The sequence below is a fragment of the Puma concolor genome, chromosome A3 (assembly GCF_028749965.1).
Source record: "Puma concolor isolate L17-30 chromosome A3, mPumCon1.1.hap2, whole genome shotgun sequence".
NCBI classification, from domain to species: Eukaryota; Metazoa; Chordata; class Mammalia; order Carnivora; family Felidae; genus Puma; species Puma concolor.
Window position 1 is genome coordinate 25,482,858 of NC_141669.1, and position 26,088 is coordinate 25,508,945.

The 26,088-nt window shown below is 41.6% G+C and overlaps 1 protein-coding gene across 6 annotated transcripts in view; it reads right to left on the reverse strand.

Moving 5' to 3' along the window:
- The window catches only part of GALNT14 (polypeptide N-acetylgalactosaminyltransferase 14), a 210,404-nt gene that overhangs the window by 169,442 nt on the left and 14,874 nt on the right, over nt 1-26,088 (reverse strand). The gene's annotated exons all lie outside the window — the stretch shown is intronic.

A 26,088-nucleotide genomic window follows, 5' to 3' on the forward strand; every position in this document is an offset into this window, starting at 1 on the left:
GAGAGGCCACACCACCTCTCCAAGCAGTGCCGAGGGAGTCCGGAACTGCACATCCCCAGCAGAGAGCAAAGATGTGATATGCCGATTCCCACACACCGTGCCTGTGTCTCTCCTCTTCAAGAGGAGGATAACGTGAGTCTATCACACCACGCTGCTGCAAAGAATAATGAATAGCACTGTTAACAAATGACAAGTGCTGTATCTCTTATTATTATCTATCATGTATACATCATTTTATTTCTGTAGCATTCAGCAGGTGTTGAATGTAAATGGCCTGAAAAACTTCTGCAGACTTGCAGCCTCTTATAAAGAAAAACATCCGTGAGCACAGAACAGTAAAGCTGCCAGGTTATTCCATGTCCAGGGCTCAACTACCCTGAGCAGGACTCGAGAAACCCCTCTCAAGCATGCTGATTGTCTAGAAACCCACTGAATGCAGGTAATTCACATCTGTTTTTGGAACAATAAGATCTACCCGGCTGTGGGCTTTGACCTGGCCCCATTTGTAGGCCAAAGCTATTTGTGTGATCAGAGCGCCATAGAACATATGCACATGGGCAACTTGTGGCCAGGTGCCCTCAATCACCCTCTCTACTCTGGCAAATAGGATGGCCTTGGATCTCTCTTGATCCATTTTATTCCACATGCCAGACTTCACCATTCTCCAGGTGTCTCAGCTTCTTCTCTGCTCTATTGAGCATACAGAGAATAGAAATTCATGATTAAAAAAAATAAATTCATGATTAAGTAATTTTCCCAAAGAGCACGTGGCTGGTTTTGAGACTGGTCCAGCAATGATGTTCCTACACAGACTTGCGGTAGGGGATGTGCTGGGTGGGGGCAAGGGCAGGACTGGGAGAAGGTAGGCTCTGGCCCCCTTGCTGCCCAGTGATATTGGGCCCCATGCAAGCTATTTATCCTTTCTAGCCTTAGTGGTTTGTCTTTCCGGTGAGTGGATTGGACCAGGTACAAGGTCAGAGCCAAGGAATAGCAAGATTAAAATGAGGAAGAGACCAAGAGCTGATAAAAAAAGAGCCACCAGGCAAATGTCAAGTCTCAGTGGGATCAATGAGTATATTCTAGCTGAGTCACTAAGAGTACAAATTATGTGCTGACTTAAAGCAGCATAAATAGTTGAGACAACACAGAGGTGACTTAATCTTGGTAGACATTTGTCCCCTTAATAGCTTAATGTCATCAACACAGATACAACCAGGAAGAGTGACCACTAGGGCCCCACCCAGCATTCAATGTCTATGAATTGCAACCTTGGTCCAGGTACACCAACAAATACGTATCAGCCCCAACAACAGAACAATTGCAAGCTGAGTATTTGACACAGCGTGGGTTCTGCATTCAGCTACTCCCTTCCTACCTAGAGCTAATTGGGCACAGGGGAAATCATCCTTAGAAAGGAAAGACAACAAAGTGTCCACTTCCATTTATGCAAAAAAAAAAAAAAAAAAAAAAAGGTTTCTGCCCTGACTTTATACTTTTTACTCTCCCACTAAAATGTTCTTTGGTCCTGGGGGGGGGGGGGGTTGGGAAGGGTGGGGGGTAAAAAAAAAAAGTCAACCTGCCTACTTATCAGGACAATAATGATTATACTAGGTCACTGAAAAATAATCAATTTTAAAACTCTTGACCCTCTATGGGTAGAAAGCAGGCTAGCTAGAAGGAGGGGAAGGTGTCTTTCCAAGACCATCTATTTAATATCCTAATCTCCTCCAGACTATCTCCCATAGCAGTTATTGAATACACTCGACACACCAACTCCTTTCTCTAGAAAAAGTTCCCAAAGTAGCTGAGATTTATGACTTAGAAAAAGTCTCTACCTTTCTCTGCCTCGTTTTCTCATTTGTAAAATAGGGGAAATGGTACCTGTACTCAGGGCTGCTGGACAAATTACCACAAACTTAGTAACATGAACAATGCAGGTTTATTTACCTACAGTTCTGTAGGTTAAAAGTCTAACACAAGTCTAGGTAAAGCTAAATATCAAGCTGTCGGCAAGGGCATGTTCCCCCTGGAGGCTCTAGGGAAGAGTCGGTCTCCTTCCCTTGTCCAGCTTCTAGAAGCTGCTTGTATTCCTTGGCTTCTTCCCTCCCTCTCCACCTTCCAACCAGCAGCGGAGGGTGGAGTCCTCACCCTGAATCACTCTGAGCCCCTTTTATGCCTCCTTCCTCCACTTGTGATTACACTGGACTCACCTGGGTAATCCAGGCTCCTCTCCTTATTTTAAGGTCAACTGATTAGGAACTTGACTCCCCTTTGTCATGTAAGGGCACATATTCAGTTTCTGGGAATTAGGAGAGGACATCTTTGGGAGGGGAGGGAGGGAAGGTCGAGGAGAGGGGGCATTAGTTTCCTTACCACAGTACCTGTCCCAGAGAGGCTGGGAAAGTTTTCTCTCAGTAGCTAAGCATAGGACCCTGACCAAACCTCTTGTCACTTTGGTTCCTTCTAAGTCTAAGAAGATCTTTAAGATCTACAACTTTATGGAACTAAAACAAGGTCATGAAAAGGTAGGCTTCTATGCTTTGTCTCATGTAATGCTCACATCAATCCTGGGAGATACACAGGGAAGACGGTGCTATTACCTCGTAATCTGAGAGTAAGAAATTAAATGATTCACCCAAGATCATCACACAACTAACCAAAGACAACTGTGCTTTCAAATTAGAGTCTGCAAATAACACATGCCCTGCATGAAAACCTGTCTGAAAACCATCCAAATGTACACACAGGGAAGATGGTAACCACCACCACCATTGGCCAAGGCACAACTTGACCTAAGTGGAGAGGTGTGGCAATGGTAGACCCTGGTCTCTGAAGATAATTCAGGATTCTGGATCTCCCACATTGGATTCCTGCCCTATATCTGTCTGTGTCCCATTGAAAGCATCTTCCTAAAACCGTATTCCTCCTTTCTTACTATGAGACCACACATAATCAGCATTATCCTCATTCTAAACCAAGAAGAAGCAGTCATGATCCTCTAGCTGGGGAAGGATTAGGGGAAAGTTTCCTGTGCTCTATACAGGGCTGGGTGGTCTCAGGGCCCTTCTGGTCATGTGAGACAGGATAACTAATCATAGTTACGGAAGCTTCTCCCTGCCTTCCTGAGTCAAATCCAGTGGAAAGGAATACATGAACAGTGAAGATATCTTCTAGGAAACAAGAGAAGAAAGCTAAAGACTGAAGGTCTCTGAGGTGCAGTGGACTCCAGTTTTTATGGCCCCTAGCGTCCATTGCCACATCAGTGTCTTTTGGGAGACTCAGACCTTGTGCATACTCCCTGTCCCACCTTCCATCCCAAGGGCAGAGAATTACCTCCCACAAGTATTTACTGAACAGCTAAAATGTGCTCTAGGCATGGGAAATACAAGAGTAGACAAGCCAGAAGAGGATCCTGCTGTCATGGAGCTACCAAATAAATAAATCCAAGGAGACACCTTTGAAGAGTGTTATGGGCTATGAGAAAATAAAATAGGGTTTTTGTTACAGAGAGAAACCAAGGATGGTTACTGGAACTTTCAGCTTTGTCAGCTAATTCCTCCTTTGTGTAAGCCCATATGGGTCAGGTTTCCTGTAGGTCACATCCAAGCATACTAACACAAGTGGCACTCACCCCCCACTATGAGACTCTCCAATACTGTGCTGTGCACACAGTAACAGTGCATTGACCGAGCCAAGACCTCTGTGATCATGGGAAACAGGCAGATGTGAAGAACCCAGAGCTGGCAGGTCCCAGGGGACAGCCTCAGGTTCTAACTCCAGCTCACCACTGACCAGCCGAGTACCCTCTACCTGGGCTGGAGTGTTTCCTCACCAGTGAAATGGGGGAGTTTCACGAGTCAGTCTCTATGATCCATTCACTTCCACCATGTTATGTCCTATGCTCCGTATGTAGGAGCTGCTCAGACTTACATCATAATAGCCAACTGAGTAATCTCAAGCTGGTATCAATCACCATTCTACATCTCTATTAAAAAGCTGCAAAACAAGCATCTAACACTCGATCCAGATCCATACCAAATCGTCAAGGGAGATGGAAACTGCACACTCAGCAAAGGCACTGCATTCTGCAAACAAACGCTCCAGTGCCTAATAAAAGTTAGTGATTCGAGATGATGCTGATTTTACCTAAAAAACTCGTAGTGGACTCTGAGGAGCTCTGCCTCTATCCTTCATGGCTTATTAAGGGAGGAAAGGATTTGAACAAATTACATTTGGCATTTGTACCCTTTTCTGTAGGTGGTGGACAAGGGGGCATGCAACATCTTGTCACATAAATATATCAGTAAATATGTCAGAATCCTGTCACTGTACTAATCCCCTTTTTAAAATGCATTTACATGTTTGTTTGTTTTTTTAAAAAAGGTATACAATGAAAAGTCTCCCTTCAACCCTAGTCCATCACCACCCCTAAAGGCAAACCATTGTTATTTTGCTGTATAGCCTTCCAGAACTCCTTATGCATATGGATGCAAAGTTAAATACATTCTAATTCTGCCCCACTCCCGCTCCATCATCTTTTAGTAACATATACACATTGTTCTATATCTTAGCTTTTTTTTTCATTTGGCAATCTGATAGATAAAATACGGTATTTGCATTCAGTTTTAATTTGACTGTTATGAGGTAAGACTGAGCATATCTCTTAACATACTTAGGACATGAACATTCATATTTCTTTTTCTATGAATTGTCTGGTTATATTCTTTGCCTATTTTTTTTATCAGGCTGAAATGCTTTGAAGCTGAAATGACTGAAATGACTCTTCAGAGCTCTTTATCTACTAAGACGATTAGTCCTTTGTCATTTTTCTTCTCAGTTTATATAGATTTTTTTTCTTCCTAGTCAGGGTGATTTTGTTGTTATTTTTTTCTTTCAATTCTTATCGAGTCATATAATACCAGATTTTTCTTTTATGGATTCTGGATTTACATTTGGTTAGAAAAGCCTCCTCTGTGCTACCTTCTGGTACTTTTATAGTTTTGTTTTTACATTTAGATCTTATTTTCATTTTGAATTTTATCCTAGTGTATATACAGTGTGAGGTATGGATCCAATTTTGTTTCTACCCCATAGAGCAACCAGTTATCCCAATAGTACATATTTAAACTTTCCCTCCAGTGATTTGAAATGCCATCTTTATTTTTTTTTCATTTGTTATGTTTTTTTTTATTTATTTATATATGAAATTTATTGTCAAATTGGTTTCCATGCAACACCCAGTGCTCATCCCAAAAGGTGCCCTCCTCAATACCCATCACCCACCCTCTCCTCCCTCCCACCCCCCATCAACCCTTAGTTTGTTCTCAGTTCTCAACAGTCTCTTATGCTTTGGCTCTCTCCCACTCTAACCTTTTTTTTTTTTTTCCTTCCCCTCCCCCATGGGTTCCTGTTAAGTTTCTCAGGATCCACATAAGAGTGAAACCATATGGTATCTGTCTTTCTCTGTATGGCTTATTTCACTTAGCATCACACTTTCCAGTTCCATCCACGTTGCTACAAAAGGCCATATTTCATTTTTTCTCATTGCCACGTAGTATTCCATTGTGTATATAAACCACAATTTCTTTATCCATTCATCAGTTGATGGACATTTAGGCTCTTTCCATAATTTGGCTATTGTTGAGAGTGCTGCTATGAACATTGGGGTACAAGTGCCCCTATGCATCAGTACTCCTGTGTCCCTTGGATAAATTCCTAGCAGTGCTATTGCTGGGTCATAGGGTAGGTCTATTTTTAATTTTCTGAGGAACCTCCACACTGTTTTCCAGAGCGGCTGCACCAATTTGCATTCCCACCAACAGTGCAAGAGGGTTCCCGTTTCTCCACATCCTCTCCAGCATCTATAGTCTCCTGATTTGTTCATTTTGGCCACTCTGACTGGCGTGAGGTGATACCTGAGTGTGGTTTTGATTTGTATTTCCCTGATAAGGAGCGATGCTGAACATCTTTTCATGTGCCTGTTGGCCATCCGGATGTCTTCTTTAGAGAAGTGTCTATTCATGTTTTCTGCCCATGAAATGCCATCTTTATAGAATACTAAATGATCATATGCATTTGGATCTATTTATATATTTTGTTGCTGTTAACTATTTGTGTATGTGCCTATAACTCTTTTTCAATAAATAAGGCACTATAATAAGTTCCAGTATCTAGTAGGACCAGTCTTCCCATATTGTTTTTCTTTTTCAGAATTTTTTTGACTGTTCTTTTTTTTTTTTTAGTATAATTTATTGTCAAGTTGGTTGACATACAGTGTATACAGCATGCTTTCGGTTTTGGGGGTAGATTCCCATGATTCATCGCTTACACACAACACCCAGTGCTCATCCCAACAGGTCCCCTCCTCAGTGCCCATTATCCATTTTCCCCTCTCCCCCGCAACCCCCCCCTCCCCCCGCATCAACCCTCACTTTGTTCTCTGTATTTAAAAGTCTCTTACGGTTTGCCTCCCTCCCTCTCTATAAGTATTTTTATCCCCTTCCCTTCCCCCATGGTCTTCTGTTAAGTTTCTCAAATTCCACATATGAGTGAAATCATACGGTATTGGTCTTTCTCTGACTGACTTATTCTTATTTAATTTTTTATGTGAAATTTAAAATAAACATACCTGATTTTCTTTTTTAAAAGGACTTCTGGTACTTTTATTTAGATTGCATTCAATTTATGGGGGCGCCTGTAACTGAGTCAGTTAAACATCTGACTCTTGGTTTCAGCTTAGGGCACCATCTCACGGTTAGTGAGTTCGAGCTCTACGTCAGGTTCTCCGCTGACAGCACAAAGCCTGCTTGGAATTCTCTCTCTCCCTCTCTCTCTGCTGCTTCCCTGCTTGTGTACTTGCTCTCTCTCTCAAAATAAGTAAATATGCATTTTTAAAAAAGAAAAAAAATAGATTGCATTAAATTTACAAATTAAAGAGAATGACATCCATCCATTGTTTTTCTATCCATGAACATGATATATCGCTCCATTTGCTCACAGCTCCTATCCTTCCATAATGCTTTTAAATATTCTTACATGTCCTACTTACATGTTCTACGTATCTTTTTTTGCCAAATTCATCATTGTTTTATATTTTTTATGTTATAATAACTGTTATGTTTTTATGTCTGTATATACAAAAGGTATTCATTTCTGTGTACTAATTTTTGCACTTTGTTGTTTTTGGGGATTCTTTTATTATCTGAAATAGTTTTCCAGTGATTTCTCTTATGTTCTCCAGCCATGCAATCTCAATACCTGCACATGTAGTGGCCCTCACCTCCTCTGCACTTCTCTCTCCGAACTGATTTCTGTTGTCTACTGTATTGGTAAGCATCACCAGTGCAAGACAAATCCTAGTACTAACAGTGTAGATTCCTGTTCTTTACTTCAATGAGAATTCTTTTGCTGTTTCCCCATTAAGCCTGATGCTGGCTTTTAGTCTGAGGTGGATGTATATTTAGCATGTTAAGAAAGTACCCAGCTGCCCTGTTTTCTTATGTGTATTTTTTTTTTTTTTACTAAAACATGATCCTTTAACTTTCTCAAAGTCCTTCTCAGAATCTATGAAGACAGCCATTATTATTTTTTCTAATGTTCACTGCTGCAGAACCATACCTGCAGTCTAGGAATAAAACCCTCTTGATTATGACATATGTATTCAAATGTATTGCTAAAGTTGTCTTGCTAATTTTTTTTTGAATTTTGAATTGATATTCATAATGGTAGTGATTACTCTTTGGTTTTCTATTTGTGCCTTTTTTGTCAGACTTTGGTAACTGTTTCTTTTTCTTTGCTTATGCTGTGAAACGTATTGGAATTGTCTGTTCCTTGCTAGAACTTTCCCTGTAAAACCATCTAGAATGGGGATTTCTTCTCTGGGGCAGGGTATACCTGTTTGAAAGTTTGGGGGGTTTTTTTGTTTTTTATTTTTTAATTTCCACTTTGGAAATTCTGGATTCTTTACTGGGGTCAGTTGAGTAAAATATATTTTCTTGGAAAATAATCTAATTCGTTTAGCTTTCAAATGTATTTGCATAGAGCTGAGTCAAGTAGTCTCTTACGATTTCTTTAATTTCCTATTTATGTCATTTCCCACATATCATTTATTTTATGTATCTGCATTTGTTCCCACATTCTCTTGATTAGATTAACTGGTTGTTTATCTATTTCATTGTTATTTTTCCCCAAAACCAGCTTCGAAATTTATTTCAACTGCCTTTGTTTTCTAACTCATTAATTCTTACTTTTATCTATTTCTTTCTTCTGCTTTCCCTCTGCTATAATCTGTTTTATTCCACTATATCTCCTCAACTTAGATGATTAATTCATATTACCATTCTTTTGTGTAAATATTTAAGACCACCATTTTTCCTCTGAGTACTGCTTTAGCCATAGCACATCTGTTCTGACAGTGTTTTCGTTAATCATTGTTTTCCAGAAAATCTGCAATTTCACTTTTTATTTTCCTCTTTAAGCTATGCATTAAGTGTTTTGGTTTGTATTGTTTTGTTTTGATTTGATTTTACATTCAGCGTAATGGTATTTTGCTTTTCTGATTTAGTATTAATTTCTAGCTTAATTGTATCAAAGAACACTGCTTGTATTTTTTTTTTTTCCTGCCTGCTGGGATTTACTGAAGTTTTCTTTGTCCCCTAATAGATGGTCAATATTTGTGAGTGTATCATGGGCCCTTGAATGATGCATTCTCTTCATTTAGTGCACAGGATTTGCTATTTATCAAATGGATCTTCTTTATTATGTTAATTAGGTCTTCAATATTGATTTTTATTCTTTGTCTAGTTATCTGGAGATTGAAACATGTAAATGAAAGCGATCTGTTACAAGTGTGCTTTGGTCTATTTCTTCCATGCATCTCCTAAAATTTGTTCTTTCAATGTTGCTGCTTTTTTTTTTTCCATTGTGAAATGTACACATTAGCATTATGAAGTTCCTTTATGTCATTTAATGCATTGTAACCTGAATTCTCCTTTGTTTGAGGCAAGCTCCTAATTACTACTTTCTATTTCTGTATTTTCCTCACTTTTCTTCACTTATCCTTCCTGTATTTCCAACCTTCCTGCATCATTTTACTTGAGGGGCATCTCCATAAACAACACCAGATTGGGTTGTTGATTTGTGATCCAATCTGAAACCCTTTTTAAAAGGTGAGTTAAACTCATTTAGGGCGCCTGGGTGGCGCAGTCGGTTAAGCGTCCGACTTCAGCCAGGTCACGATCTCGCGGTCCGTGAGTTCGAGCCCTGCGTCAGGCTCTGGGCTGATGGCTCAGAGCCTGGAGCCTGTTTCCGATTCCGTGTCTCCCTCTCTCTCTGCCCCTCCCCCGTTCATGCTCTGTCTCTCTCTATCCCAAAAATAAATAAACGTTGGGAAAATAAATAAATAAATAAATAAACTCATTTATATTTAGCACCACGACAAACAGGTTTGCTCCTAGTTCTCATTTTATCATATGTTTCTGGTTTCTTGGCATTATTTTTAGTCCTTCTATGATTGTTTCTCCTGTGTGACTGTTTTGGGAGGGTTCATGTTTTTATTCTGGTGGTTGCATTCATAACTACAACATTATATAATAATCTTAACCTATGTCTTTAGACATGATTTATTAATCCTGTACTGGAAGCAAAGATAAAATTGGTAGATTTTCTCTTCTTCCCCCTCACTTCTTTCTATAGAGGCAAAGAAAAGGCATGGTTGGGGTGGGGAGAGAGAGACACACACACATCCCTGGATGCCAATTTTGAAAGTGCATGGAAATGTTAACACAGTGGCAGCTGCACGCAGGGAGGGAGACGATGAACACATTACATAAGCAAGCCCCTGGGCACCATTTACTCTGGCTATGCTGTGTCTCTTTTCTACCACCTGATTTTGGTCAATAATATTATCTTTCCTAATGTTTGCCATTTATTGTTAAATATAATTACGCTTACATTACTTCTTTTGTCAGCTCTAAATTATATCCTCTGAGTCCCTGTTATTATAGAATGAGGCATTCAGGGAATTTACTCTCCCCCCACCTCCCATATTTGTTAGTTGTGTCATTTTGTCATCATCAGAACATTTACATTCTCCTCTGTCGCTCTAACACTTCTATTTATTTTAGTCTTAGTTTTAGTGTAGATTGACGGTTGGAAATACTCAGCATTCACCCTCAGTCTTCTCTTCGCTGGCTGAAGTTCATCCTCTACTAGTTTGCTCAGTAGGGGCTCATGGGAACAATATTCCCTGAGTTATCGCATGCTCAAAACTCTTTATACTTAAAAGACAGCAAGGATGGATATAAATTTTGGCTCACACTTTCTTTCCTTGCTTATCTTTCAGATGTTTCACTGTCTTTAGGGTATTAAATGTTGCTGCAGAGGAAACTGGGACCAGCCTGATATTTTTGTCCCCCTAAGTAACTTGATTTCTTTGCCTCTATTCCCAACAAATTCTTTCTTTTTACTTACTATTCTTTTTTTTTTTTTTTAATTTTATTTTAGAGAGAGAGAGAGAGAGAGCACGCAATCAGGGGAGGGAGCAGAGGGAAAGAGAGATAGAATTTCAAGCAGGTCCCATGCTCAGCGTGGAGCCTGATGTGGGGCTCGATCCCATGACACTGGGATCATGACCTGAGCCAAAATCAAGAGTCACTCAACTGACTGAACCACCCAGGCACCCCATCTTTTCATTTATTATTCTTTTTCATGATCTTTTTGTTAATTTTTGAAGCAATTTGGATCTAAAAAAAAAAGTTGCAAGAACAATACAAATGTTTACACCCCCTCTATGCCAAGTCTTGAGATGATGACATTTAACTGTATTTTACCCATTTTTGGAAACAAGGATTTTTCTTTTGGCATGATGTCTATCATCTCTAAACACTCCAGTGTATGCTTCCCAAAGACAAGGACCCTTCTCCTATATGACCACTATACAGCTCTCCAAGTCAAAACATAAACACTGGTCTAGCACAGTCCCACACATAGACCCACTCAAATTTCCCCAACTGCTATAACAATGCCTCCTTTCTCTTCCTGGTCTGGGATCTTATCCACTAACACACATTCCATTTAGCTGTAATGTCTCATCAGTCTGCTCCAGTCCGGAATGGCTCCTCAGTCTTTCTCTGTGTCTCAAGTCCTTAAAGGTCTCAAACAAGTTATAGGCCTTCATTCTGTAGGGTCTGGGCCCCTCCTACATTTCCTCATGACCAGAAACAAGCCATGCATGCTAGGCAGAAATACAACAGAAACGATGCTGTGTTAGTGCATCACATCCAGGGCACCCTATGTCAAACCATCCTACCACCAAATGATGTTAAGTTTGATCATCTGGTCAAAGTGGTGCCTGCCAGGTTTCACCACCAACAATTCACCATCTTTCCATTGTAGTTGATTACAGTTTTGTGGGAGGCTATTCCAATAGTGTACCAATATACTGCTGCTCATAAGAAACCTCCATCCCCATGACTTAGCATCCTTGGACAACTCCTGCCTGTTTCAACTACTGTTATGATAGATGCCAAGTGGTAAATATCTATTTCCACCATTCCATCTACATTTATCATTGGCACTCTACTGTAAGGAAGAGACTTCTCCCCACTTATTTATTTACTAACTTATCTATTTATATACTCATTCATTCATTCATTTGTAACAGTATGAACTCATGGATTCCTATTTTAGTCAATAGATTGTAATCCGATATTCATGCTCTTATTGTCCTCATTTTGGCCCATGGAAACTTCAAGCTGACTTCTGTGTCCTTGACATTTTCTTATCTTTTCCTGACTTTCTGGTAAAACAGAACATTTCAGGTTCATTTCTTACTCTCTCTGCCCCACCCCTTAAGTCAGCCATCTCTCTGAGGAGCCCCGGTAATTTTTAGTGGAGGACAGTATTTATAAACCTCAGTGGGCACTCAGGACTACTGCAGTCCCACTGCTTCTGGGCCATCTCACTGGAATGAGTTAGGAAGCGTAGGTAAGTATATTCACACATATTGACGCTTCAAATTCCAGTCCAGCATCTCAGGTTCTTTCTAGCCTTCCTTCTTTACATGTTTATAAATCTCTTCTCAAACAGTGAAAAACATGGGTCCTACTACCCTCTCTATATTTATTTACTTGCTCAATAAATTAACCTATTTGTCCCCTGTAACTAGTCTCCAGGTCATTCTAGCCACTTTCTATGTGTGCCCCCTCCACATTCACCCTCTGCCTTGCTGGAAAGGGAAGGGAAGGGAAGAGAAGGAAAGGGAGGGGAAGGGAAGGGGAAGGGAGGGGAAGGGAAGGGGAAGGGAGGGGAGGGGAAGGGAAGGGGAGGGGAGGGGAGGGGAGGGGAGGGGAGGGGAGGGGAGGGGAGGGGAGGAAGGGGGAAGGAAGGAAGGAAGGAAGGAAGGAAGGAAGGAAGGAAGGAAGGAAGGAAGGAAGGGAGGGAGGGAATTATTCCCTATCTTTAATGTATAAAACTTTGCAAGGCTATACCTTGGTGTTAACTTCCCTTAGTAACATTTAGATTTAAGTTTGCTTTTATATCCTGAAAGTTTTCCTAATTTATATTTTAAATATTTGTTCTATTCAATTATTTTGTGTTTTCCTTCAGGGACTAAATTTACACTTATGCTAAATTTCCATTTCTTGTCTTCTATATCTACCATTTTCTTTCTAATCTTTATGAATGCTTCCCTTATTTCCATTGCATTTATTCACCTTTCTTATTTCTATTGTCTGTGTTCCACACTGTATTTTCCGGTGTCTATTTTCCCTTGAGATCCTTCCAACTTTATCTCCATTTCTGAGATACGTTTGCCTTTTTTCTCCTCTTTCCTCCTTGAGTACTGACAGCTCACATTTCCCTACCTCTTACCATCCTGTCATCCCTTCCAGAATTCTTGTCTCTGCTTTGTAGTTTTTCTTCATAGAAATGACTGCTTCATTGAGTTCTTTAAATTCATTGTGAAATAACTTGATTGCAATTTTCATCTGCTCCCTGAGAATATTTTCCCGGGAATGTTCCCAATTTGGGGGTTCCTTAATTTTTGTGACTACTTCTGACACTTTTTGCTATAATATCTTTGCTTCTATTTTGCCAGCAGTCTCCATTTCTCTTTTGTTACTTATCATTGTGCTAGGTGGACTTTCTTGAACCAGTTTTTTGCAGGAAGTTCCTGTAGGATAGGAGGAAGGACCAGGACAGCTTTTCGTTGTTAAAAGAAAGTTCTCTTTGTGGGAGGGTAAGGACTGGGAGGAGGCACAGGGAGACTTCTGGGGTGCCTAAAACACTCCAGATCTCGATCTGGGTGGTGGTTACACAAAGGCACATGTGTACAAATCTTGGCAACCTAAAAAATATTTGTATACCTTACTGTATGTATGTTATACCTCAAGAAACATGTAATGGAAGGAAGGAAAGAAGGGAGGGAGGAAAGACTTTTTTTCTACTACCACAGATATTACTTCCTACAAATATCCCTCCCTGGAGGATTCTTTGTATTAACCCACCTCCTCTGCTTCTTTGAAGCAAAAGAGACTTGGGAGGCACCTTTCTTCAGTTCTGCTCATGCCAATCCTTGCCCAGTATTTGCAAATAAGGGACATGGCTGGGGTTCATCAGGATGCCCCTACACCTCCAGGTCACGCACTTTGCTGGCACTCTCAGCCACCTGCTGCCCAGAGGCCCTCTTGCCACTCTTCTAAGCCTCTTCACATACACACACACTCCTTCAGTGGTCTCTCCCAAACCCAGCTGCTCCCTTGCAGCACATACTTCAGATTCCACAGATTATTCTCTAATTCCACTGAAAATGACATTTTGAGATTAAAAAAAAAATGTTCTCCTTGTTGCTCTTGTATAATATCCAAGAGCAGAAAGCAAGAGAGGTTGTCTTGCACAAACTATATCATGCTGCAAATCCTGGTTGCCTGTTCTGCTAGCTGGCCACAACATTTCAAACCAGTCGCCCCTTAAGCTTCAGTCTCCCATTAGCAGAAGTGCCAGAAGAAACAGCTGTCCTTCTCCCAGCTCCTCTGAAGATTATCAACAGAGTATGGAAGGTACAAACAGGAGGCAAGTCTCCCTGCTGCTAGGATGGCTTCCCTAAACATGGTGCTTTCCATGGTGCTGATCATTTTACCTCTCCTCCTATTTCTCCTTTAGCATCTGGTCTTCCATAACCATTAACCAGGGAACAGCTGGTTCTTTAGGATAGAATCGTACCCCACGCCTCAGACTCTCACCGCCTCCACAACAACACCCACACTCACACCTAAAGACAGAGCAGATTCTTCAAACTACCAGTTTGTTGGCTGCTCTGTCTCATTTCTCTTGCTGGCTGCAAAAGTAACAGTAGGAATGTGCCACTACTTGGCACCATCCGTCTGGCTGTGAGCAAACACAGGCTCTCTCAGCCAGGCGGTGTTTCAGGAAATACCAAACCCAGACTCCTGCCTCTGACCCCATGTGAACCCCAAAGTTTCAAGCTGCAGATGGGCAACATTAAATCACCAAGGCCTCAGGACTCCACCATCACCACATCAGTCACAAATATCACCCTTACTAATAGAAGTGGCAGATGGGAACGTAAATTCTTCAAAAGCAATTCGCTTGCCAAGGACTAAGGAACATATGAATGAAGTGTGAACAGTAAATTTTTCCAACTTTGGGAGGCTGGACACGTCACCCTCTCAACTATACCAACGGGCTCTAGAAGACCCAACCTAGTTTTCCATCTGGCTGAAAACATTTCAGGCTGACTTAAAGGCAAACACAAAAGTTTGTTCTCTCCTCCCTCTCCTAGGTGGTCAAAGAAAGCCCAGAGCTGTAAGAACAAAACTCAGGCAAGGCAACACTGGTAGGAACATTGGGCGTTCAGGTTTTCCAAACGAATGAGGGTAAGAACAATCTTTTGATAACATAATCCTTTGAAATCACATGCCCTCCTTCAGAAGGCTCTTTGGAATGGAAAGGGTTTCCCTGGGGAACAAGCGCTATACAAGTGTTAATCATTTGCAAGTTCTGGGATGGTTTTCACAGCTGGAGGGTCCAGCAGGCACCCAGCATCCCTGCTGGCAGCTCCCAGCTCCCTACTGAGTTTGTATTTTGCCACACAAAAGAAGCCAGTTTGGAACAGATAGAATGCAAGGAATTTGGATTAGGGGCCAAGAGGCCAGGTTCCAGATAAGCTCTGCCACTAACCAGCTAAGTACTCTTGAAAGGAACTTCCTCTCTCCAGGGTCAGCATCCTCAGACCTAGGGAGCAAGCAGGTCTGATAAACTCAAAGGCTCCTGCCTCAACAAATGAAGGCTCTGGTCTGTCCCCTGAGCCTGGCTGTGCTCTCCCTCCCAGATCCCAGACCCCCAACACCATAAGGGAAGGCCTTGTGCTTTGTAAATCAGCCTCCACTCCGCCCAGGCCTGGAATGCAGCTGTTACTGTGGCAAAACGCGGTGATTACTTCCAAACCAGCAGCAATGGTAAATGGCAGAGAAAATAAAATCCAGCAAACTCTAACTGCAAAACCAAACCAGCAGAGGAAAAAGTGGAGAAAGTGAATGCCTAAGTAACATTTCTCTAAATTGCCCACCTTTTGCCTCTCCACGAGAAACAGATAACAGAAAGAAACCACCCATTGAGTCGGAAAATGAATCATTCCTTGTTCACAGATGAATCCAGGCTGCTAATAGCACTGATGGGTTTAGAAAACCAAAGACAAGGAATCTGAGGCTTCAAAGGAGCCTGTCACAATGTGAAATGATGCCCTTTTTCCTTCCTTGAAAGTATAAACTGGTTTGGCTCAAATTATGTCTAATTAGGACTCAATGAAAATGAAATGCTCATAAACACACATACACAGAGACACACTCACACAGGAAGTGGCCCCTCTGTCCTACGGCAGTGAGGACAGATTGTAATGGACGCGATGCAGTACAATCATTAAACATCTCTCCAGCTTATCTGCGTGCGGTGTGTCTCAATAATGTGTTATGAGGTGTGTTTGTAATTGGCTACTGCTGATAGTGGTCCTTGAAAGGGAAATGGAGTGTGTCTAAATGCAGACAAAGCTACTTAGCGCGCCAGGACAAGATGAGATGCTCCTCACAAGGTCCAAATGGGATACTCAGGGCTTCTTCCACCCATGGCTTGGGAGAGAGAAAAAGGAATAATCTGTCTCAATTTTCTCAGCTCCAGAAACAATATTTATAAAATAGAAGGTGATTTCAGAGCTCATTTATTTTCCTGGTTCACAGTCCCCACTCTCTGCTGACATCATTTTCTAACCAATTTTATTTCCAACAATTGCAGGAACAGCCTCAATTCTACTTGAAATCGTTAAAAACAAATCCATTCTTTCCTTGTCTTTGAGTCCCATCTGTCAAAAAAAAAAAAAAAGGTTTAATTTCTGTATTGCCTTTCTTTGAAACAATATTCCAGGTCTCTGAATAGCCAGACGAGATCCTTCTTTCCTCCCTTCTTACCTCCTGAATCCCTGTATTCCCCATCAGTGCAGAAAGCACACCAGTTCTTCCTGGCTCTGTGTCTAGGCACTCCACTCACTGGCTCATCAAGTGAAAGGCTGTCCCACTCCAAAGAGATTCTGAGGGACATGTCTCGCAAACACTAGGCATCTCAAAAATGGAACAGGCCAAGGATTTAAGAGTCACAAAAAGAAAGAACCCTGTTTCTTACCCAGAAGGCAATCTTTAACAAGCAAAATCAAAGCGTGACAGGAGATGCCAAGCATGTGCCGGCTTCCATGAAAACCGTGGACATATTCTGGCTCAGGACAGTTAGAACAGTCTCCCAGAGCATGAGATTGAGGAAGGGAGAGCAAGCGCCTGGGCCGGGTGCTGGCCCTATAGTGCTACGTCCTTCCGCTGACCTCCCATTGGGACTACCCCAGGAAAGAAAGCGTGCTTTGTTCGGTGGGGAGCCACGCTAGCCCTGGCAATCACCCCATTTTTTTTCTAAGTGCTCAGAAAACCATCTGTTCTCAAATGCAGGGGAATTAATGTCAAGCTGATTGTTCTTTTTCTCTGAGTGAGAAAAACTGAATCAGCGAGACTTATAGCAACTCTCACATAGGCTCTAGATTCATAAAAAAAAAAAAAAAAAAAAAAAAAATTCTGGTGCACCTGGGTGGCTCAGTTGGTTAAGCATTCAACTCTTGATTTCAGGTCAGGTCATGACGTCACTGTTGGTGAGTTCGAGCCCCACGTTGTGTTCTGCACTGTCAGTGTGGAGGCTGCTTGAGATTCTCTCTTTCTTTCTCTCTCTCTCTCTCTCTCTCTGCCCCTCCCCTGCTTGTGCTCTCTCTCTCTCAAAATAAATAAATAAGGTTTAAAAAAATTCTTGGGCAGATTTTCAAAAATAACACTCAACTTGACTCAGGTAGGTTAAGGGAAAAGGTGGGAGCCTGGACCAGACCTCCACATCCCTTACTGACTGAAAGGGATGTATCCAGTTTATAAGACAAGAGTTAGACAAACCATCCCTCATCCCAGTGGTCTTCCAACAAAGCCAGAGAATTTAAAACAGCAGGCACTCCAGAGCCTCAAAGACAGCAAACCAGAGTGAGGCAGAGAATAAAACGCTGCCTCTTGCTTCAGCTCTGAAGCCCCAGGGAACCTTCTGGATTGTGGGTGGGGAAATGCCACAGCTGAGCCACCCAGCAGGCAGGCCCAGTGATTCCACATTAGCAAGCCGCAAGGACACCATGACAAGGACTCCAGGCTGGCTCCCCTGAATATGCCACAAATTTCCAGGGCAAAGGGCCAGCTTATACTTTTATTCCCACAGTGTGGAGTTCAGCAGTGGTCACATGGTAGATATTTGCAAAACATGTGCTAAACTTAATTTGTTCACTGAATCTACAGCAGGAAAGCCAAAGGCAGGGGCAAGGAGGACCGTCTGCTTGTTCAACAGACTGATTTGTCTGGGACATCTTTTGTGGGAGTCCCATATGTGGCTTTCAGCAGGACTTCAAACTACAACCCATCAAACCAAAAGTAAACCATCACAATATACCACAGGCTGCACAAAGCTCACCCGTGAGCCCAGCCCTCTGGAGAATGCTGGCTGTGTCACTGTGAGTGCCCTTTGCCTCTTAAAATGAAGCAAGATGATACAGGTGAACAGGGACCTACTTACACTCTTGCTCCAAATGGAGGTCCTCACCTGACTTGACTCACATTTTCTAGGCACAGTGAGTTTCCACTCAATCCTTTCCTCCTCCTCCTCCATCTATTTTGCTTCTTTCTTAGAGTTAATTTATCTTTCCCTTTGTTAAATAGGCTACCAGAAGCACTGTTACCAGCAGGAAAGTCCCACAGAAAGCTGTTGCCTTCAACCACAGGGCTCATGCCTCCTTTCCTTCAGGCTCAGTGTTATTTGTTTTGCTTCTTTTTCCTTCTACACATCCCTTCCTGTTCTACAGAGGACCTGAGCTCCCATTTCAGTTGCAAACTCCATAAAAAATTGCCCTTTAGAGAAGCCCAACAGTCATACTCCTGCCCATTCAGCATAAGTGTGCCCCGAAATGCTCCCCCCAAGAGCAATGAGCTGGCCCCTGGGCTCAGGAGAGCAAGCACAGGGCCCTTGCTCTCTTACACTGAGGACTGTTGGAGCAAATCCTGGACCAAAACCTATGCTTTTCAACAACACTGTCACATCTGAGTCAGGCCTCCTGATCAGCTCATAAAGGCATGCCACAGGCATTTACCGACGCATGACCTTGAATAAGGCACCTTGAATGAGTCTCTGCCTCATTCTTCATGTAAACTGTGAAAATGTTGCCTCACTTAGAGTGTTGGATGGAGATCAAACAAGATGTATGGGACAGCACTAGGCACACAATTGTGTATGGAAGAGATGCTTAGTAAGTTTTGAAAAAGGTGAGGATCTCTTGAATTCTTCATGAGCTAATCTGTATAATATGCCATAATCTTCAAAGAAAAATGGCCAATATTCATGATCTGTTCATGACCATTCAAGTTCTCCTCACTTGAAAGGCCATCTGATAACATCTTGGCCAACTAATTCCCCAGCAATTCGGGCTCCACTTGGCATTCTGTCCACCCTATGGAACAAGGTCTGATACCATGCTCATCGGCCCGCAACGCCATTAAGTTTATCCCTGATGTTACTTTGAATCTTCTCATTCTTGCCATCCCCAGGTTCTTCACTTTGATGCCCATCTTATACCAAATCCTCCTTTCTCTGGTTATAGAATCTCATCACCATATCTTTCTTGATCTCTTATGTTGTGATGGATTAAGCCTGGAAGTCCCAAATGGCCTCATAAGGAAGCCATTTCAAGTAAAGATGAGTTAGGCCTATCCAGTGGTGTTATATGCAGCTGCTATAAAATCACAGTAACATTTCCCAATGAAAACTGAAGCATAACCCGTCTCCCAGAAGGTAGCAGAATATGAAAGGTAATGCAAAGACTTCACCTTCACATTTTCCTACCAGAACTTAATTAGGTTACAAAGAAACCTAAATCTTAAAACAGAATTTACTTGGAAATTTCTGAAAATTCACTATTGAAAATTCAGAAACTGATGAAGCAATTTGGGACAATGGTGTCTTGAACGTGCCCTTGTGGTCATGTGGAGTCATCTCTCTCAACTCCAACCCAACTGCAGGGTGCTCTCTTGAGCCTGGAAGACCCTGAGACAAACACAGGGGTATGGTCTGGAGTCGGTGAGAGGGACCACAGGTCCTGCAGAGATGGATGGAGGAAGTGGATGCAGGACGGAAAGACAGCATGGAGGACAAGAGCAGAGAGGTGCAGAGCAAGAGCAGAGCTCCCAAACCCCACAAACAACTTGGCCAAGAGTGAGACTGAGCCCTGGGAAGAAGGCAGCATTCCTGGCACGAGCACACTGAGGGGGCCTTCCATTTCCCTGGCTCAGAGGAAGGGCTGGAGGCTGAACAGACCCACCAAGTCCTCTCTGACCTGGTGCCAGAGCAATTTAGGTGGTTCCTCCTGGTGCCTCAGGGAACTGACACTAGCCAAGTGGAACCACTCCAAAGCACAGAAGTCAAGACTACACCACCGTCACCACTCTCTGCTGATCTTACCTGATATGGTCAGACAGCTGGTCCTAAGCCTCATCCAGGAAACAAAGGGAACAAGCCACCCACAGAAGGGGCCAGAAGCCAGAGAGATGAACAAGCAAGACACTTAGAGAGGGAAGCTGTTGATGAAACAGAGCTGCTGGAGGAGCCAAAGGGCAACACAATCAAAAATAATAACAGCTCCTAATGATATTCATTCATAGCACACACATACAAAAAGACCTTCTGGAACAAAAATTATGATTTTCAGACTAAAAAGCTCATCAGATGAATTGACAAAGGGGATCACTGCTGTAGGGACCTGAATTAGTGGTTTGGAAGACCAAATAGAAAAAAAAAAAAATATCACAACAAGAACAAAACCCAAAAGACCTAAAAATCAAAGGCAAAAAGAAATTTGGAGAACATATCTATCTGTGTGCAGAGCCCGACACAGGGCTCGAACCCACAAACCTTGTGATCATGACCTGAGCTGAAGTCGGATGCTTAACCGACTGAGCCACCCCGGCACCCCCAACCTATCCAAGAGGAACACATAAAGAATAGACAAGAATTAAATTAATAAAAGTGGACCATTTCCCTTGAAGAAAGACCTGGAACTGAGCTCCTCATAGGAGTCATGGAAAAGGACATACTCCAAGGCATGTTCCTAAGTTCCAAGGATAAGGAGAAAATCTCACCAGTACCCAATAAGAAAGAAAAGGTAACTTACATGGGAAAAGTAATTTGTCTTCAAGTAAACCTGCATCTGCAAAACTGGGATCAGGAAGACACTGTATCCACAGAATGGCCAGTAGCCAAGCCAGAAGTCACCCAATCTTTTTTTTTAAATTTTTTTAAATGTTTATTTTTGAGAGAGAGAGAGAGAGAGAGAGAGAGACAGAGCACGAGCATGGGATAGTCAAAGAAAGAGGGAGACACAGAATCTGAACCAGGCTCCAGGCTTTGAGCTGTCAGCACAGAACCAGATGTGGGACTCGAACCCATGAACCGTGAGATCATGACCTGAGCTGTAGTTGGATGCTTAGCCAACTGAGCCACCCAGGAGCCCCCCCAACCTGTCCAATCAGCAGAGTATTTGTGGATATGCAAGGGTTCACAGAAAAGATAACCTACACAACCCATCTGGGAAAAAAAGCTCAGATCAAAAACATGAATGAATTCAAACAGAAATCTCAAGATGGGTGAGATGAAGAGAACACAGTGATGAGTATAAGCCTCATGATTTGTTACATCTAAATAGTAGGAAAGTGTTTGGAAAGTGTAATGTAAGTCACAAAAAAGAGTACTTGAAAAAGAAGAGGCATTCTGCAAAAACAAAAACAAAAACAAAAAAACCCCTGACATTTCACTCTAGAAGTGTTAAATTATCTCAGTAAAACCTGGAAATTAGGGGTGGTAGAAGGTGAAGTGAGTAAAAGCCTTCGAAGTTCCACCTGCTTTCAGTGTAAGCAAGTGTAAGGAAGTAAAAATGTCCCCATGAGGCTCAACTCATCAGGTTGATAATGAATAGATGAGGAAAAAAATCTTGGCAGGGAAAACTCACTGATATCTTGTTTTCATAGAAATAGGTATTTAAATACCCTGAAAAGAATGGTAACAGTCAATGTTGATGGCACAGGAAGATGTCCAAATGGAAAAAGGACAGAGGAGTTGAAATGGTCATTGGCCAAACTAATAAAAGTAACATAAAGGAGAAAGATAAAAATAAATAGTAAATATTCAATCTATCAATGATTCCATGAATTATGATATGCTGAATATTCCTATTAATATACAAACATTATCAGATTGGATTGAAAAATAAAAATAGGTATGCAAGGTAGTCAAGGCCTACCACTGGATTAAAAAAAATCTTCCCAATTCACTTTATGAAAGCAGTCCCCTCTTAAATGTAAACTCTGATAGAGTACCAAAAAAATTATACATGAATCTAATTCATGAATACAAATGTTAAAATTCCAAATAAACACCAACAAATAAAATCCAGCAGCAACAATGAAAATAAACCATTACTATATAGGGTTTATTCCAGGAATGCAAGGATGGTTTGAGGAAGGAAATCAAAATAATTAATTGCATCAATAAAAGGGAAACACATAATTCAATCAAACCATAAAAATTCAAAAATATTTCTAATTAAAAAACCTTGAGGTAAAACAGGAAAAGGAAACTACTAAAATACAATGAATAATATTTCAGGGGCGCCTGGATGGCTCAGTCAGTTGAGAATCTGACTCTTGATTTTGGCTCAGGTCATGATTCCAGGGTCATGGGATCGAGTCCCACATCAGGCTCCATGCTAAGCATGGAGCCTGTTTAAGATTTTTCTCTCTCTCTCTGTCTCTGCCCCCTCCCCTACTCACACTCTGTCTAAAATTTAAAAAAAATTGTGTTTAAGAATATTTCATAAAAGTGGACAGCAAATTAGCAAAACATTACAACCATTTGCATCAAAATCAAGAAAAAGTTAGCATGGTTTTTCATCTTAAAGTTCCCATGAATGTGACAAAACAAGACAGTGAAATAATCAAGAAATATTCAAACAGGAGAGATAAATTTAACTCATTTTGATAGTGATATGATTTTATATCTAGGAAATCCACTGGATTATTCAAGTAACCCCTGGATTTACTAAGAAAATCCTAGTAAAAGTATGATATTGGCACAGTAGGAGATAAATAGGTCAAGGGAACATAATGGAACTCCAGGAACTAAAACTCAGTATTCTGGGGAAACAAATATAAGACAAAGGTAGTATTTCAGTCAGTGGAGGAAATGATGGTTTAGTTGGTAATATTGACACAAATGACTACCCATTTAAAAGAAAACAGAGTTGAACCCCTACCTCAGATTATACGTAAAAATTAATTCCAGATGGACTTAAGATTTAAAAAATGTGTAACTCATGTAGAAGGGGAAATTTAGGTTGTTCTATATACAACCCAGATGTTAGGAAGATCTTTTTAAGAAGACAGAACACTCATTAGCTAATATTAAAAAGACAGTTAACTATGAGAAAACAAGCAAAAACACTATATGGCAATATATAAAAAACATAAACAAAATCAACAGTATAACAATTGATTAAAAAAAAAAATCTGCAATGCCCACGACCAATAAAAATCTGTCTGTAACATACAAAGAGCTCTTATAATTGACAAGAAAAAGATAAACATCCCACTGGAAAAACAGGCTGAGGATATGAATAGATACATCACAGAAGAGCAGATCCTTAAGGGCAGTAATGTACAAGAACACATCCAACCTCTCTGAAGTCAGAAGAATGTAACATTACAATAGGATCCCGTTTTCTACCCTTCAGATAGGCAAAAGGAAAATGACAACATTTATGCTAAAGGAGATGCTGGGGAAAGAGTTCTCATACTATGCTGGTGGAAATGTGGATTTTTACACTGCTTCTCAAAGCAATATTACTATACCCATTCATATAAAAATCAGACTCCCTTGGATTCAGAATTCTCATTCCTCAAAATCTATCCCATAGAAGCAAAAGCCCCAATGTGTGAGAATACGTGTGCAATATTTACTGCCGCACTGGGTTTGATAACAAATGTTAAGAGACAAGGTGGAGTCCCACTAAATGGAAACAGGTGAATGAAATCATAGAATATTATGCAGTCATTAAAAACAAGCTGGCTGACCTGAGCATTTCTAGGATATGTGATTAGATGACAAGTAAGATACAAAGACATATATACAACATGATCAACCTCTCTCTCCTGTTTAACAAGGACCACAGCAGATCTGTAAATGTTTATCTACGTTTCTATACTGATGACAGGTACAGAGAGAAGACACGGAAGTTTATATACACAGGTTGCTACGTTGCTTATGTAAAAGCTAGGGAAGGGAGGAATGTTAGGAGCTAGGGAGCAGGGGAGCCTAAATCAATCAATCAATCAAATAATTAATTAATAAGCAGCAATGAGATAGCCTAGACAATATCCCATTTGGGCAAATCACCCATTTTGACGTTCTAAGATTTTTTTCCAATATACATCTTCTGTTAAACAAAATAAGGTCCTACTATGGACACAATTTTGAATCCTACTTTTTTTTTTTTAACATGCTACATCATGAGCCTATGTGCATGTCCGCTGTATTAGGTCCTTTCCTAATCTAGCTTCCCAAATGGGTAATCTGGAGAGAGTCTCCATGGATCAGCCACACATTGCAGGTAACACAAACAGGCCATCAGCCTTGGGCTACCTGGTATATGTAAGAAGGAGGGAAGCTTCTAGAACCTCATTGTGATCCATCCTTCCAGTCACAACAGCTGGGATGTTGCCACTTCATTCCTCCAACTAATGCATGTGGACTCAGGTCTTCAGGACTCAGGACCCCAAGCATACGCCCTCAGTTCATGCCTTTTGTAGGTGACTTTTGGCCACAGCCCCGCCAAGGCTTCATCGAGGGGAATGTAGACAGGTGAGATGAATTTTCCAGAGGAGCATTTCTCTAGGAAGCAGCCACATGAATTAAAGATGAAAATAGGTGGTCAGGAAAAACAAGAATCAACCTCGGTGAGAAATGAAAAGCATACACTCTCATTTAGGCCAAAAGGGTAAAAGAAAGGGAACGTCAAATTCAAATTTCATTGAATTGCTACCTTAAGAGTAATTAGCATACTCTGAGCAGTTAAAACACTTAAACCCAAAACATGTACTAAACAAAGTCCCCAGTGAGTAGGGTATAATATTCCCAACCTGGGAGATCTGTTTACTTTCAGACATACTTGCATTTTAGAACAAAAATAAGCAAATGAATTTATTTTCAAACTCTTCCACATCTGGCTTGCTCCTGGTTTCCACTGACCTCTGCTCACTCTTGCTGGAGGCCTAGCACCTCATAAGACCTCCCTTGCCCCTGCCACCCACACAATCTCCCTTTCTCTAAATTCCTACAGAAGTTACCGCTTGTTCTACAGGAAGACAGTCTACATTTGCTACTGCCCTAGATTACACTGGTTGTCCCATCAACTCCATCGTAATATACTGCAGGTGTGGTAGGATCACATATTGAGATATTCATTATATTTCTTCATATTGCATTCTACCTGCTCACTCCCACCCCAAGCCGTACCCCAACCCCTAATCTCAACACACAGCCAGGACTTGATGCTCCCTTGCTTCCAGGAAGGTGGTATGCAAAAGCCCGTGTTGCTGAAACAATAAGTAGCACAGAGGGTGATGGAAAAAAGGAATTCCTCTAACTTGGAAAAACAATGGAGGCAGCCAGTCCTAAGAGTGCTGGGTGCCCAAGGTGTAGCAAGATCCAAGAGGGACGCCTCAGTGCTGCCCCTAGGTAGGCAGGACCCTGAGTGTGGGGACTCAGGGCATCAGAAGGAACCCAGCCCGGGGGTCAGCACAATGACGAGGGTTTGGTCAATGATGTTCCAGCTGAGACCACAACGCCTGGAAGATTCAAGGCCCCTCCCATGTTCCTGGGAGCACTGAGGAGGCCTCCTGGATCCTTCTGCAGCTCTAAGTAGAAGAACCCCCCCAGTCTAACTGGGTGAACGGGACTTTAGACTTGAATGATCCAATCCAACTGAATTCACTACGAATAGGGAAACGTGGCACCAACTCTAGACCTCAGTTTGTCCCATATAAGCTTTTTGTAAGAGTCAGTTGACACCTAATGTGGCATTTTTCAAACTTTAATTGCACGGAAACTATGTGGGCGTTTTGCTTCCGCGCGGATGTGAAATCGGTAGGTGTGGCCTGAGGTTTGGCATGTCTAACAAACTTCCAGGTGAACAAATACCCCCACCCAGGAATCACACTATGAGAACCAAAGGTCTGGGGCAGGGATTAGCAAACTTTTTCTCTAAAGGGTCCCGTAAAATGTGAGCTTTGTAACCCAGCCAGTCTCCCTCACCATTCAGCTCTGCCAGGGCAGTGTGAAGGCCACCACAGAGAACATATAAAGGAGCCAGCGTCACTCTGTTCCCATAAAACTTTATTGACGGACACTGATATT